This window comes from Microtus ochrogaster, chromosome X (genome assembly GCF_000317375.1).
Source record: "Microtus ochrogaster isolate Prairie Vole_2 chromosome X, MicOch1.0, whole genome shotgun sequence".
NCBI classification, from domain to species: Eukaryota; Metazoa; Chordata; class Mammalia; order Rodentia; family Cricetidae; genus Microtus; species Microtus ochrogaster.
This window is the reverse complement of record NC_022026.1, coordinates 25644103-25655565: the sequence shown is the minus strand read 5'-3', so window position 1 is coordinate 25655565 and position 11463 is coordinate 25644103.

Below are 11463 nucleotides of genomic sequence, written 5' to 3'. Positions count from 1 at the left end.
AAATCAAAAAAATAAATAAATAAAAGAATAAAAAATAAATAAAATGTCTAAGTTCCAAAAAACAAATGATGATAAATGTGGAGAAAAAGGAACATTTATTAACTTCTGATAGAAGTATAAATGGAAATCAGTATGAAGGCTACTTGAAAACCAGAAAAAAATCTGCCACATGATTCCAGTATACCACTTTTGTATATATATTCAAAAGACTATATCTTACTAAAGAGATACTGCTCTTTTATCTTTATTGCTGCTCTATTCACAATAATCAGGAAATATAAATAGTCTAATGTCTATCAACTGAATGGACGATGAAAATATTTTATATTTACACAATAAAATATTTAGGTGTTAAGAAAAATAAAATTATAAAAATTCCAGATAAATGGATAGAGTTGGAAACAATAAATCTGAGAGAGATAACCCGGATCCAGAAAGACAAATGTCATTTTTTCCCACTTGAGAATATTAGTCTTGAATTTGCACACATTTGTGTTCCCTTTGGAATATCCATATAGGCCATAAAATTAGTTAAAGTCCATTGGGTAAGAGGTTTCAAGGGATGGGAGATAGGAAAAACTAATATAAAGAATTAAAGGAGCCGGGCGGTGGTGGCGCACGCCTTTAATCCCAGCACTCGGGAGGCAGAGGCAGGCGGATCTCTGTGAGTTCGAGACCAGCCTGGTCTACAGCCTAGTTCCAGGACAGGCTCCAAAGCCACAGAGAAACCCTGTCTCGAAAAACCAAAAAAAAAAAAAAAACCCAAAGAATTAAAGGAGAATCTGGAAGGTGGTGGTACATACCTTTAATCCCAGCACTCACGAGGCAGAGTGATGTGGGATTCCCCTTTGTATGCTGAGTATATTTTATTACTATTGGTTAATAAAAAAAGCTTCTTTGGCCTGTGGCATGGCAGAATAAAGCCAAGTGGGAAATCTGAGCCAAGATATAGAGAAAGAATAGGAAGAGTCAAAGAGATGTCATGTATCTGCTGAAGGAAAAAGACAACAGAACCTTTCCAGTAGGTCACAACCTCGTGGTTATATATAGATTAATAGAAATAGGTTAATTTAAGGTGCAAAAGCTAGCTAAAAATATGCCTGAGCCATCGGCCAAACAGTGTTGTAATTAATATAGTTTCTGTGTTATTATTCGAGTCTGGGCAGCTGGGAAACTAAGGCACAGTCTCCTTTTACAGCAGAGGCAAACATCTCTCTGATTGAGAGGCCAATGTGATCTACAGAGTGAGTTCCAGGACAGCCAGAGATACACAGGGAAACCCTGTCTTGGAAAAAAAAAAAAACAAGTAAACCAAAGAATTAAAGAAGAATAATGGGACAGGAAGAGTTTAATAAGGAGGATAATGGGAGAGAAGGGTAGATGACAGAATATAATGGGGGACCACTAACATTAAAAACATTTCAAAATCACATGGAAACCTACTATTGTAGAAATTTCTTAAAATATATACATGCACATGTATAATGGCTACAAATTTCTCAGTACTAAATGAAGCATCTATATCACACCCCTTCTCTAAAGGGTCTGGACCATGGCAGAAGAGGAGACAGGAAGGATGTAAGAGCCAGAGGTGGCAGATTACTATAAGGAAGTTTTCTGAACATAATCCTCAAGAAATTGCACATATGAATTCACATAAGTTGAGACATCATGCATAATAACTTCACAGGCTCAGGCCAGAAAAAATACAAAGGAGGGAAAAGAAAAGAAAAATAAGTAAACTGAAAATAAAACAATAAAAATTATGCAAACGGGAACATATGCTGAAAAAAAGAATACAATCTGCTACATATAAGACTATAACATATTTAAAATTTGTGTCATCTGAAGTTCAAATGGAAAAGACAAAGAAGGTAATACAGAAAAATTAATTAAAAAAACATTGGATTTTAGCTAATCATCATGACAAGCCAATAGAAATGGATCAGATCCATTTAATATAATCCTTTTCAAGACTATTCTTCAAAGGGTTAGAAAAAATCCTAGAAATGATATAGAAACACAGAAGACTTAAAATACCTGAAGCAATTTTTTTGAACATGAAGAACATATCTGGAGGCATCACAATACCTGCTTTCAAAATATACTGCAGAGCCATAGAAACAAAAACAGCACAATGTTGTCATTAAAAACAGACACAGAGGTCAATAGTATAGAAAGGAGAATAAAAAACTAAATCCATACATCTAGTGCCATCTGATTCTTGACAAAGTTGACAAAATACTTTGGAGGAAAATCAATCTTTTCAACAAATGGTCCTGGGAAAACTGGATATACACATTGTAGAAGACTCAAATGATATCCCTAGCTATCTATAATCCAATAAAAAAGTCAACTGAACATGGATCAAAGGCCTTAGTGTAAAAAGTAAAAATCTAAAACTAGAGAAAAATATAATTCCGGCTTCTGGGATCTGATACTCTTTTCTGGCCTCCAACAAGACCGTGCACAAGTGTGGTACATAGACTTACATTCAGGCAAAATACCTATATGCATAAAAATATAAAATAAATATTTCTCAATGAAACCCCCTTTTTAAAAAGAAGTGAATAGAGAATACAGTATATATACATAATGGAGTTGTATTGTCTCCTAAAGAAGAGTGAAATAATTCCAGGAAAATGAAAAATGCATAAAGGCGATGGGGAATGTGTTGAGGGGTATAGATGGAGTTGAACATGGAGAGTAGAGGTGGATATAATCATATGAAAATCTCAAAGATAAAAGTATTTTTAATTTGTAATGGGAAATAAGAAAACAAAAATAATTATTGAACATTTTCTGTCATTTATAGGAGCAACCAAAACAAGATGACCTGAAAGTAGAGCAATTGGGTCAATATTAAAGAACAGAGCAGATGATGGAGGAATGGGAGTCTAGAAGAGAGGGTAAACATAATCAAAACCTGCAAACACTTTCACAGAAATGCCACAGTTAAATCCATTAATTTTTATTGATAATTATATATTTTTAAAGAATCTAATGTAAAACCTTCCAGTAAAACAATGGAGAGGAAACTAGACTGTTATTTCAATGAGTTCTTAAAATATTTAATAAAATTCAAGATCCTTTAATGATAAAAACACTAAGCACACAAGGAATAGGACAATACCTCAAAATGATAATGCTTACCTATGAAAAACAAATAGTTAACAACAGATTCATTGGTCAAAGACTGAATGTTCTTTCTTGAAGATAAGAACAAATTCAAGTGTTCCCCACTCTGCCATTTCTTTTTAGCATAGTAGTGAAAATCTTGAGAGCAATTAGGCAATGAGAGGGTGGCATTATAATTATAAAGAAAGACTTAAATTATCTTCATTTGAAAATTATATGTTTTATATAGACAGAAATTAAGTGTCCTTTACTATCTATTCAAACTAGCAAGTGATCTAAGGCTCAGAATGTATCTATTCCACTCACAGCCTGGTTTCTAGATATCTAGCACACACAGCTGGTCCAGGCAAGAGAACTGCTCCCCTCAGTTCCACTCCTTCAGGATCCCCTCAAAAAGCCCAACACTCCATCCCAACTCACTGTCTTAAGTTTGGCGGCCTATACAAACCCAGTAATCGACCTGATCCTAAACTCATCTTTTCGGGAGTACCCCCAAGCTATCTAGCTCACTACTTTGCTTTGAGACTCTCTTTAGTCACCCACAATACTCTGGTAAAAGATCATCTTCCTTCAGCATTCATACAAATGACCTTCCTGATCACTCCACTTCAGAACTATGATCCAGTGGGCTAGCAACTCATATCAGAAGACACAACCAATAACTCCAGATGCCAAAGTCTTATTACCAAAGTACAAGCAATATAGAAAATCAAGACAAAGTATCTCTCCCAAAGTTCATCAGTCCCACAAAATTGGGTCCAGAGAGGACAACTAAGATGAAATTCAAGATAGAGGATTCAAACCAGCATCAATAAACATGTTTAAAGAGTTCATGGAATTCAATGAGGATGCAAATAAAACTCTCAGCAAAATTAAAGAGGACAGAAATAAACTCTTGCTTGACGTACAAGAAAACACAAATGACCAAATGAAATAATGAAGGAAGACAATTAATTCATCACGTATAAATTTAACTCAATAAAAGCATAGCAATTCTGAAGAAACATTCAAATATAAATAAAACTTAATATTAAAAAGTAGGTAAGTTTAATTAAAAAAAAACAGTTAACAGCCTCACCAACATAATAACATAATGGATCATGTAGAAGGAAGAATATTGGAGCTAAATGACAACATGGAGGAATTAAAGCATTTCTATCAAAAGGACAATTTTAAATGCAGAAATAGAATATAGAGAAACTCTGGAACACCAGGAAAAATATCAGATCTATAAATTCCTCTTTTGGTTTCTGGTTTCTGAGTTTTTTTTTGAGACAGGGTTTCTCTGTAGCTTTGGAGTCTGTCCTGGAACTAGCTCTTGTAGATCAGGCTGGCCTTGAACTCAAAGAGATCTGCCTGTCTCTGCCACCTCAGTGCTGAGATTATAGGCATGCACCACCATCACCCAGCCAAATCTATAAATTCTTAGCACAGGAGAAGTCTAGATTGAAGGCATAGAACATATCTTTAATAAAACCAAAGAAGAAAAATTCTAAACCCTAGGGAAATAGATGCCCATTCAGATAACAGCTAATTAATTTAAATAAAAAGTTTAAGCATTGAAGGGCATGGAGTGACATTTTTCAAGTTCTGAAAGAATGCATATAACAACCCAGGCTACATTACCTGACAAAACTATCTGTTATAGTTGAAAGAGAGAATAAATAATTTCTATTATAAAAACAGACTAAGGCAATTTTTATAATTTAAAATTTAATATATATATATATATGCATACACCAAATGTTTATTATTCATTCATTTGTTGATGGACAACTAGGATAATTCCTATTCTTTGGCATAGTGAATAAAGCAGCAATAAACATGAAGATGTAAATATCTTACTGTAGAGGGTGGAGCAATGGAAACCTAGCAACTCCCTAGGACCAGTGAAGTCAGAGCCATTGGAGGAGAACCTACACCTACCAGTTTACTAAAACTGCATAATCTCTAAATATATTCTAAACATTTGTACTTATACCCAAGGAAAAGAGAAGCTCTCACTCCTCATCAAGAAAATGTATGCTTGCAGTAGATGGAGACTATTACAGAAAACGACAACCAATCAAAATGCATAGTTATGGCATCCAGCCCCAATGGATACATGTACAAAGCAACCCTCAAGCCTACAATTCAGGGAGCATTGAAGAAGAAGGGGCAGAATAATTATAAGAGCCAGAGGATTAGAAAGTTTGCCGTGAGATCCTGTCCACTAGCAACGTCATAAGCTATACCCACAAAGTTTCGCCAACTGCCTAAACATAAGCTGAACAAGGACAATAGACATGCTAAAGTGAATCAGGAAAGCCCAACAAGCCCTCTGCCCAACATAAAGAACTGTAGGTAACTAAGGAATGCTGAAAGAGGGGACAATAATCTTCTCCAGAGAAGGGCATGCCAATTGCTTATCCCAAATCAAATGGTCAGCACTGGAAACATACATACAAGTAGCATTACACAGACTAAACAGACTTCATTTATATATTTAGGAATATATATGTATATACATGTATGCATATGTATAGAACAGCAATTAATGAAAAAAGAGGTTGTGAATTTGAAAGAGACCAAGAAGAGGTATATTGAAAGGTATTGATGGAGGAAAAAAATTGAGAAAATGATTTAATTATATTATGAACACAAAATATAAAGGAATGTTTTGAAATGACTTGTGTCCTAATATGTGGTTGACTTCAGAGAAAGCCTCATGGTCATCCTGTTTGGTCTATATCATTACTTCCATGGTTCCTCTGTTTATTTTCTGAATGAACTGCTGTATTATTTACTTTTGTACTACTGTGATGAAACATCATGACCAAGGCAACTTAAAGAAGGAAGGATTTGTATAGTTTGGATAGGCTTAAAGTCCCAGAGGACTAACAGTTACCTTGCTGTGATCAGCAAGGAAGCATGGCAACAACAAAGTATGGCAATTCAAACAGCATGCTGGGAGCTCACATCTTTTTTTTTGTTTAACTCAGAAAGCATTTTTTTAAAAGAAAAAGATATTGAGGTCTTATCCCCATTTGGACTTAAGTTTTTATGTATGGGGATAGATACGGATCTACTGGCTTTCTTTTTTACATACTTTGTTAGTTTTTTTTTAAAAAAAAACTACATTTTTTCATTTTACATACCACTCCCTCCCCTTCTCCCATTCCATCTTCTCCCCCAACCCACCCTCATCCACTCCCTCAGAAAGGAAGTCAACAAAGTCCAGCACATTACTTTGAGGCCGACCAAGGACCTCCCCTATCTAGGCTGAGCAAGGTATCCCTTCAAAGAAAATGGGTTCAAAAAGCCAGTACAAGCAGTAGGGATAAGTCCTGGTCCCACTGCCAGTGACCCCTCAGTCTGCCCCAACCAAACAGCTGTCACCCACATTCAGAGAGACTAGTTTAGTTCAGTTTAGTGCTGGTTCCTTGACTGTCAGGCCAGGGATATCCCTATGAAGGTACAAGAAGCTTACAGAATACCAAATAGACTGGACCAAAGAAAGTCTCCTCACCATATAATAATCACAATGCAGAAGATGAGAATAACGAAAGAATAGTAAGAACTTAAATAAAAGGCCAAGTAACATATAAAGGCAGAATCAGAATTACACCTGACTTCTTAATGGAAACCCTGAAAGCCAGAAGATCCTGGATAGATGTTCTGCAGACACTAAGAGACCACAGATAGAAGCCCAGACTACTATACCCCAGTAAAGATTTCAATCACCATCGATGGAGAAAACCAAATATTCCATGACAAAACCAGATTTAAACAATACCTATCCACAAATCTAGCCCTCCAGACGGTACTAGAAGGGAGCTCACATCTTAAACACCAAGCAGGAAGCAGAAAGAAAGAGGTCAAATTGGGAATTGCTCATGGTTTTTGAAACCTCAAAACCTATCCTCAGTTGTATTCGCGCTCCAGTACAACCACCTCCTAAGCCTTTCCAAAAAGTGCTGCCAACTGAGAACCAAGTATTCAAATGCCTGCGAATATGGGGAACATCTCATTTAACCAGCACAACTGGTTTTTTTGGCAAGAGTGAAGTATTAAAATCACTAATTATCGTTGTGTTGGCATCAACCAGTGGGTTTAGAAATTTTAGTTTTATGAAAGTGGGTACACTTGTATTTGGTGTGTATTTTGGTTAAGACTCTTATATCCTGTTGGTGAACTTTTCATTTAATGAGTATAAAATTTCTCTGCTTGTCTCTTCTGAATAATTTTGGTTTTAAGCCTAGTTTTGTCAGATATTAGAATAGTTACGCATGCTTGTTTCTTACTTTCATTTGCATGTCAAACTTTTGGGGAAAATACAATTTCCCATCATCATTTTGTACTGATGAGTTGTCAATGTTTATGGTGAGATATTTCCTGGAGGCAGGAAACAAATGGACCCTGTTTTCTAATACAATCTACTAGATATGTCATTTCATTAAATCAAGACAATTAGTATTCAGAGTTATCATTGAACTATGTACATTAATTACTTTCATTTTTGCCTTCATTATGTTCTTTTAGATCTCTTTTGATTATTTGTTCTGGCATGTTTATTTTTCCCTGTGACCTCTTTGGTGTGTTTATCCCACTCTTCCATTTCCAGTATTCCATCTAGAATTCTCCATGAAGCTGGCTTTGTAGTTTTAAATTTTTTAAATCTATTTTTATCATAGAAATTTTTATTTGTCCTTCTTTTTTTATAGTTCGTTTTGCTGAATATCATAGTCTCATTTTAAAGTTGTAGTCATTCTAGGACCTTCTGGGTTGCGATAATTCTGTCACATAACCTGGCATCATCCTCATCGGCCTGCATTAGCAAGTGGTCTGGACTTTTCCCCTTGCAGCTTTCTGTAGCCTCTCTTTGTTCTGATTTGTGATGTTTTAACTATAGTATGTATCGGAAAATTTCTTCACTGCTCTGGTCTATTTGGTGTTCTGTAGACCTCTTGTACCTGAATGAGCTTCTCTGTCTCCATTTGGGAAATTTACTTCTATGATTTTCCTGAAGATACTTTTTATGCCTTTCTATGGTTGTCTCCTTCTATACTCATTCATTTTGAAGTTAGGTCTTTTTATGGTGTCCTAAAATTCTCCTACATTCTGTTCAACTGGATGGTTTAACTTTTCTATTTTATCTTCTACTCAAGATTCTGTGTTATTTTTTAACACCATACATTTTGTTGATGAGGCCTTCCACTGCGGTTTTAAATTGATTTATTGAATTTTTATTTCCAGAATCATTTCAGATTTGGTTTTCTTTAAAAAAATCAAATTCTATATTTTCATGTCTTAGATTGACTTCATTTCATTCATATCTTTGTCTTTGTCATCTTGAGTTGCTTGACCACAGTTATAATCATTCTTTCCAACTGTGTGTGAAGTTGCTGTGAGATTCATATTTTGAAGGTGACATATTAGTTTGATTTTTCATGTTCCTTTTATTTCTGCATTGGCATTTTCACAGCCGGAGTTATTTGAATTTGTCTTTTTAGTTCAGGTCACTTTTTTTTCAGCATAGGCATTTACAATGCTCAGGAGGGGAATAATTCATAGCATGGTTGAGTTATCTATTTCCTCTGCTTGTCTGACATTGGAGGGTAAAGCTTCTGTTCTTGTCTTTAGATTCTCTGCTATAAAACAGTACTTTAAGCCCTTTTGTCAAGGAGGCTGGAACAATTTCCCCTGCTAGTGTGGACTAGTCCTGGGCCTCAAGGCTAATGGTGCAACTGGAGAGTCCCAGTCAGTCAGTTGGCAGGACTCTAGTTTTCTAGGCTACCAGTGATAGCTGAAGGGTTCCTGTGGGGGGGGTCAGGCTGAGATCTGGCTAGTTACAGAGAGAGAAACAGACAGAGAGACACAGAGAGAGAGAAAGAGAGAGAGAGAAGAAGAAGAGAAGGGAGGAGGAGGAGGAGGAGGAGGAGGAGGAGGAGGAAAAAGGTTTCCACGCAAAGAGCTTCAAGGCTTGGATGACCTTAATGGAAGGAAAGAGGGAGACCACTGGTAGCTGCTTCCATCTACACCATGTTTGGTGGCTATGGGATCCCTCATAGCAAGTGCTGCTGGGATATGGTAAGTCCCTTTACCTATGGTTTTGCTTTGGTATTTGCACATGAGGAATCTAGTTATTAGACTTTTTAAAGTCATTCTTTCTATAGGAATGTTTGTGATGTTCTGGAGATCATACTTTGTACTGTTGACGTGTCATTTTCCTCTGGTGTTCAGGGTTTCAAGTTCGGAGAGCAGATTTCCAAACAATTGCTGGTTTTCCTGTGTTCTCTCTTGTGTACTTATCCAAAGTCCTGTTTTACAGAATAATTTGGGAATCACTGTTTCAAGTTCTTTAAGTGTCTAGTAGAATTCTGTAGTTAATCTATCAAGAACTGGGTCTGAATTACCTCACTCAATATGATGCTCTCTGATCCATCAATTTTCCTGCAAATTTCAAGATGTCATTTTTTTTTACTGTGTAATACTCTGTTGTGTAAATGTACCACATTTTCCTTATCCATTCCTCAGTTGAGGGGCATTTAGGTTGTTTCCATGTTCTGGCTAAGACAAACAATGCTGCTATGAACATAGTTGAGCACATGTCCTCATGGCACAATTGAGCATCCTTTGAGTATAGGCCTAAAAGTGATACTGCTGGGTCTGAAGTAGGTCATTTCCTAATTTTCTGAGAAATCATCGTACTGATTTCCAAATCAGCTTTACTAGTTTGCACTCCCACCATCAATGGAGGAGTGTTCCCTTTACCCAATAATCTCTCCAGCATAAGCTGTCATCAGTATTTATGATCTTGGTCATTCTGACAGGAGTAAGATGGAATCTCAGACTTATTTTGATGTGCATTTCTCTGATGGCAAGCATTTCCTAAAGTGTCTTTCAGCCATTTTAGATCCATTTGTTGAGAGTTTTCTGTTTAGGTCTGTGCACCATTTTTTATTGGATTATTTGTTCTCTTGATGACCAATTTTTTGAGTTCTTTTTGTATTTTGGATATCAGCCCTTTGTCTAATGGGGGATTGGTGAGGATCTATTCCTATTTTGTAGCCTACTGTTTTGTCTTGTTGACCTTTGTTTTACAGAAGTTTCTCAGCTTAAAGAGATCCTATTTATTAATTGCTGCTCTCACTTTGTTATGGGGTTATATTTAGAAAGTGGTCTCCTGCACTTTCTCTTCTATGAGGTTCAGTGTGGCTGGTTTTATGTTGAGGTCTTTGAACCATTTGGACTAGAGTTTTATGGATGGTGATAGATATGTATTTATTTTCATTCTTCAACATGTTGATATCCAGTAATTCAAGCATCATTATTTGAATAGGTTTTCTTTTTCCATTTGATATTTTTTGCTTCTTTGTCAAAAATCAGGTGATTGTAGGTGTATAGATTTATATCCAGGTCTTCAGTTCTGTTCCATTGGTCCTCCTGTCTGTTTTTATGCCAATAGCAAGGTATTTTCAGCACTGTAGCTCTGTAGTAGAGTTTGAAGTCAGGGATTGTGATGCCTCCAGAAGTTTATTTGTTGTACAGGACTGTTTTGGCTATCCTGAGTTTTTGCTTTTCCCTATGAAGTTGAGTATTCTTTCAAGGTCCATGAAGAATTTTGCTGGGTATTGCATTGAGTTTGTAGATTGCATTTGGTAAGATTACCATTTTTAATGTGTTAATTTAACCTACTCAAGATCATGGGAGATCTTTCCACTTTCTGGTGTCTTCTTTAATTTCTTTCCAAAGATTTAAAATTCTGTCATAGAAGTAAGTCTTCCACTTGTTTAGTTATAGTTACTCTGAGATATTTTATGCTATTTGTGGCTATTGTGAAGAGTGATGTTTCTCTGATTTCTTTCTCAGTCCTTTTATCATCTGTATAAAGGAGGACTATTGATTTTTTCTGAGTGAATCTTGTATTTTGTTACTTTGCTGAAGGTGTTTATGAGTTGTAGAAAGTCCTTTATAAAATTTTTGGAGTCACTTATGTATACTAAGATATCTTCAGCAAATAGTGAGAGTTAGATTTCTTGTTTTATGATTTATATTCCCTTGATCTCAAGTAATATATTAAATAGATATGGAATCAATTTAATTTGCTTATCTGGTCTTAATTTAATATTGGCAAGTGATATTTATCCAGAAAGCACTCCATTTCCTATAAGTTTTTCAATTTTGTGGAGTATAGGTTTTTGAAGTATGACCTGATGATTCTCTGGATATCCTCTGTGTCTGGTATTATATCTGGTATTATATTATTTCATTTTTGATTTTGTTAATTTGGCTATTCTCTCTCTGCACTTTGGTTAGTTTGGATATAGGTTTGTCTATTTTTTT